The following is a 6,000-nucleotide window of genomic DNA, read 5'->3' as shown; positions in this document are numbered from 1 at the left end:
CAGACCCTGAGACCCATGTGAAACATGTACGTCAGGTCCTGCAGCGGTTGTTGGAGAACTGGCTGTTTGTGAAGGGCGAGAAGTGCGAGTTCCACCGTACTTCTTTGTCCTTCCTGGGATTTATTATCTCCTCCAACTCCGTCGCACCCGATCCGGCCAAGGTAGCGGCGGTGAGAGATTGGCCCCAACCGGTAAGCCGTAGGAAGCTGCAACAGTTCCTCGGCTTTGCAAATTTCTATAGGAGGTTCATTAAGGGCTATAGTCAGGTTGTTGGTCCCCTTACAGTCCTGACCTCCCCAAAAGTCCCCTTCACCTAGTCAGATCGGTGCAAGGCCGCATTTAGGGAGTTAAAACGCCAGTTTTCGACTGCGCCAGTTCTGGTGCAGCCTGATCCTAACCGCCAGTTTGTAGTTGAAGTGGATGCCTCTGACTCAGGGATATCAATCAATCAATCAATTTTTTTATATAGCGCCAAATCACAACAAACAGTTGCCCCAAGGCGCTTTATATTGTAAGGCAAGGCCATACAATAATTATGTAAAACCCCAACGGTCAAAACGACCCCCTGTGAGCAAGCACTTGGCTATAGTGGGAAGGAAAAACTCCCTTTTAACAGGAAGAAACCTCCAGCAGAACCAGGCTCAGGGAGGGGCAGTCTTCTGCTGGGACTGGTTGGGGCTGAGGGAGAGAACCAGGAAAAAGACATGCTGTGGAGGGGAGCAGAGATCGATCACTAATGATCAAATGCAGAGTGGTGCATACAGAGCAAAAAGAGAAAGAAACAGTGCATCATGGGAACCCCCCAGCAGTCTACGTCTATAGCAGCATAACTAAGGGATGGTTCAGGGTCACCTGATCCAGCCCTAACTATAAGCTTTAGCAAAAAGGAAAGTTTTAAGCCTAATCTTAAAAGTAGAGAGGGTGTCTGTCTCCCTGATCTGAATTGGGAGCTGGTTCCACAGGAGAGGAGCCTGAAAGCTGAAGGCTCTGCCTCCCATTCTACTCTTACAAACCCTAGGAACTACAAGTAAGCCTGCAGTCTGAGAGCGAAGCGCTCTATTGGGGTGATATGGTACTACAAGGTCCCTAAGATAAGATGGGACCTGATTATTCAAAACCTTATAAGTAAGAAGAAGAATTTTAAATTCTATTCTAGAATTAACAGGAAGCCAATGAAGAGAGGCCAACACGGGTGAGATATGCTCTTTCCTTCTAGTCCCTGTCAGTACTCTAGCTGCAGCATTTTGAATTAACTGAAGGCTTTTTAGGGAACTTTTAGGACAACCTGATAATAATGAATTACAATAGTCCAGCCTAGAGGAAATAAATGCATGAATTAGTTTTTCAGCATCACTCTGAGACAAGACCTTTCTGATTTTAGAGATATTGCGTAAATGCAAAAAAGCAGTCCTACATATTTGTTTAATATGCGCTTTGAATGACATATCCTGATCAAAAATGACTCCAAGATTTCTCACAGTATTACTAGAGGTCAGGGTAATGCCATCCAGAGTAAGGATCTGGTTAGACACCATGTTTCTAAGATTTGTGGGGCCAAGTACAATAACTTCAGTTTTATCTGAGTTTAAAAGCAGGAAATTAGAGGTCATCCATGTCTTTATGTCTGTAAGACAATCCTGCAGTTTAGCTAATTGGTGTGTGTCCTCTGGCTTCATGGATAGATAAAGCTGGGTATCATCTGCGTAACAATGAAAATTTAAGCAATACCGTCTAATAATACTGCCTAAGGGAAGCATGTATAAAGTGAATAAAATTGGTCCTAGCACAGAACCTTGTGGAACTCCATAATTAACTTTAGTCTGTGAAGAAGATTCCCCATTTACATGAACAAATTGTAATCTATTAGACAAATATGATTCAAACCACCACAGCGCAGTGCCTTTAATACCTATGGCATGCTCTAATCTCTGTAATAAAATTTTATGGTCAACAGTATCAAAAGCAGCACTGAGGTCTAACAGAACAAGCACAGAGATGAGTCCACTGTCCGAGGCCATAAGAAGATCATTTGTAACCTTCACTAATGCTGTTTCTGTACTATGATGAATTCTAAAACCTGACTGAAACTCTTCAAATAGACCATTCCTCTGCAGATGATCAGTTAGCTGTTTTACAACTACCCTTTCAAGAATTTTTGAGAGAAAAGGAAGGTTGGAGATTGGCCTATAATTAGCTAAGATAGCTGGGTCAAGTGATGGCTTTTTAAGTAATGGTTTAATTACTGCCACCTTAAAAGCCTGTGGTACATAGCCAACTAACAAAGATAGATTGATCATATTTAAGATCGAAGCATTAAATAATGGTAGGGCTTCCTTGAGCAGCCTGGTAGGAATGGGGTCTAATAAACATGTTGATGGTTTGGATGAAGTAACTAATGAAAATAACTCAGACAGAACAATCGGAGAGAAAGAGTCTAACCAAATACCGGCATCACTGAAAGCAGCCAAAGATAACGATACGTCTTTGGGATGGTTATGAGTAATTTTTTCTCTAATAGTTAAAATTTTGTTAGCAAAGAAAGTCATGAAGTCATTACTAGTTAAAGTTAATGGAATACTGAGCTCAATAGAGCTCTGACTCTTTGTCAGCCTGGCTACAGTGCTGAAAAGAAACCTGGGGTTGTTCTTATTTTCTTCAATTAGTGATGAGTAGAAAGATGTCCTAGCTTTACGGAGGGCTTTTTTATAGAGCAACAGACTCTTTTTCCAGGCTAAGTGAAGATCTTCTAAATTAGTGAGACGCCATTTCCTCTCCAACTTACGGGTTATCTGCTTTAAGCTACGAGTTTGTGAGTTATACCACAGAGTCAGACACTTCTGATTTAAAGCTCTCTTTTTCAGAGGAGCTACAGCATCCAAAGTTGTCTTCAATGAGGATGTAAAACTATTGATGAGATACTCTATCTCCCTTACAGAGTTTAGGTAGCTACTCTGCACTGTGTTGGTATATGGCATTAGAGAACATAAAGAAGGAATCATATCCTTAAACCTAGTTACAGCGCTTTCTGAAAGACTTCTAGTGTAATGAAACTTATTCCCCACTGCTGGGTAGTCCATCAGAGTAAATGTAAATGTTATTAAGAAATGATCAGACAGAAGGGAGTTTTCAGGGAATACTGTTAAGTCTTCTATTTCCATACCATAAGTCAGAACAAGATCTAAGATATGATTAAAGTGGTGGGTGGACTCATTTACTTTTTGAGCAAAGCCAATAGAGTCTAATAATAGATTAAATGCAGTGTTGAGGCTGTCATTCTCAGCATCTGTGTGGATGTTAAAATCGCCCACTATAATTATCTTATCTGAGCTAAGCACTAAGTCAGACAAAAGGTCTGAAAATTCACAGAGAAACTCACAGTAACGACCAGGTGGACGATAGATAATAACAAATAAAACTGGTTTTTGGGACTTCCAATTTGGATGGACAAGACTAAGAGACAAGCTTTCAAATGAATTAAAGCTCTGTCTGGGTTTTTGATTAATTAATAAGCTGGAATGGAAGATTGCTGCTAATCCTCCGCCCCGGCCCGTGCTACGAGCATTCTGACAGTTAGTGTGACTCGGGGGTGTTGACTCATTTAAACTAACATATTCATCCTGCTGTAACCAGGTTTCTGTTAGGCAGAATAAATCAATATGCTGATCAATTATTATATCATTTACCAACAGGGACTTAGAAGAGAGAGACCTAATGTTTAATAGACCACATTTAACTGTTTTAGTCTGTGGTGCAGTTGAAGGTGCTATATTATTTTTTCTTTTTGAATTTTTATGCTTAAATAGATTTTTGCTGGTTGTTGGTGGTCTGGGAGCAGGCACCGTCTCTACGGGGATGGGGTAATGAGGGGATGGCAGGGGGAGAGAAGCTGCAGAGAGGTGTGTAAGACTACAACTCTGCTTCCTGGTCCCAACCCTGGATAGTCACGGTTTGGAGGATTTAAGAAAATTGGCCAGATTTCTAGAAATGAGAGCTGCTCCATCCAAAGTGGGATGGATGCCATCTCTCCTAACAAGACCAGGTTTTCCCCAGAAGCTTTGCCAATTATCTATGAAGCCCACCTCATTTTTTGGACACCACTCAAACAGCCAGCAATTCAAGGAGAACATGCGGCTAAACATGTCACTCCCGGTCCGATTGGGGAGGGGCCCAGAGAAAACTACAGACTCCGACATTGTTTTTGCAAAGTTACACACCGATTTAATGTTAATTTTAGTGACCTCCGATTGGCGTAACCGGGTGTCATTACTGCCGACGTGAATTACAATCTTACCAAATTTACGCTTAGCCTTAGCCAGCAGTTTCAAATTTCCTTCAATGTCGCCTGCTCTGGCCCCCGGAAGACAATTGACTATGGTTGCTGGTGTCGCTAACTTCACATTTCTCAAAACAGAGTCGCCAATAACCAGAGTTTGATCCTCGGCGGGTGTGTCATCGAGTGGGGAAAAACGGTTAGAGATGTGAACGGGTTGGCGGTGTACACGGGGCTTCTGTTTAGGGCTACGCTTCCTCCTCACAGTCACTCAGTCAGCCTGCTTTCCCGGCTGCTCGGGATCTGCCAGGGGGGAACTAACGGCTGATATGAGCCGTGCTGTCCCAGAGCAGGGATTCTGATAAGGTTCTCCACCCCTGTGCCTATTTCTCCCGCAGGTTGACCCCGGCAGAACGGAACTATGACATCGGCAATCGGGAGCTCCTGGTGGTGAAAGAGGCCCTGGAGGAGTGGAGACACCTGTTGGAGAGAGCTGTGGTTCCATTTACGGTTTTCACTGACCATCGGAACCTGGAGTACATTCAGACCGCTAAGCGTCTGAACCCCATGCAAGCCTGTTGGTCACTGTTTTTCAGACGTTTTAACTTCCAAATCACCTACCACCCCGGGACCAAAAACCAGCGGTCTGACGCACTGTCCCGGGTCCACGAAGAGGAAGGTGGAACAGAGCTGTCTGATCCACCAGTCACCATCTTACCAGAGTCCACTATCGTCACCACCTACACGTGGGACGTGGAGAACATTGTCAGGGAGGCCCTGACCCATCACCCGGACCCCGGCGGTGGACCAGTGAACCGTTTGTATGTCCCACCAGACACAAGGGCTGCGGTTCTGGACTTCTGTCACGGTTCCAAGTTCTCCTGTCATCCAGGGGTGCAAAGAACCGTGGCAGTGGTCCGGCAGCGGTTCTGGTGGGCGTCAATGGAGACCAATGTCCGGGAGTACATCTGGGTCTGTACCACCTGCGCCAGGGGCAAGGCTGTGCATCAGCCAGAACAAGGACTCCTCCAGCAGTTGCCCGTATCTCGACGCCCCTGGTCACATATAGGCCTGGACTTCATCACAGGCCTCCCTGCATCCCAGGGAATGACCACCATCTTGACGATAGCGGACCGGTTCTCCAAGCCGGCCCACTTCGTGGCCCTCCCGAAGCTCCCAACGGCCCAGGAGACTGTAGACCTCCTGGTCCACCACATCGTGTGTCTGCACAGTATCCCGACAGACATCGTTTTTGATCGTTGTCCCCAGTTCTCCTCGCAAGTCTGGAGGAGTTTCTGTAGGGAACTGGGGGCCACCGCATGCCTGTCATCCGGGTACCACCCCTAGACCAACGGACAAGCAGAGCGGGCTAATCAAGATCTGGAGCAGGCCCTGCGGTGTGTCACCTCTGCACACCCGATGGCCTGGAGTCAACATCTGGCCTGGATCGAGTACGCTCACAACAGTCAGATCTCATCGGCGACCGGCCTCTCCCCATTCGAGGTATGTTTGGGGTACCAGCCCCCATTGTTCCCAGTTGTAGAGGGAGAGGTCGAGGTCCTCTCGGTCCAGGCCCATCTCAAGAGGTGCCGTCGGGTGTGGCAGACAGCCCGCTCTGCCTTTCTGAGAACCCGGACGAGGGTGAAGGACCATGCAGATCGCCGACGCGCCCCGGCCCCCGCTTACGAGCCCGGGCAGGAGGTCTGGCTTTCCACAAAAAACATTCCAAT

The sequence above is a fragment of the Thalassophryne amazonica genome, unplaced genomic scaffold, assembly GCF_902500255.1.
Source record: "Thalassophryne amazonica unplaced genomic scaffold, fThaAma1.1, whole genome shotgun sequence".
In the NCBI taxonomy this organism is placed as follows: Eukaryota; Metazoa; Chordata; class Actinopteri; order Batrachoidiformes; family Batrachoididae; genus Thalassophryne; species Thalassophryne amazonica.
This window is presented reverse-complemented; position numbering follows the sequence as displayed.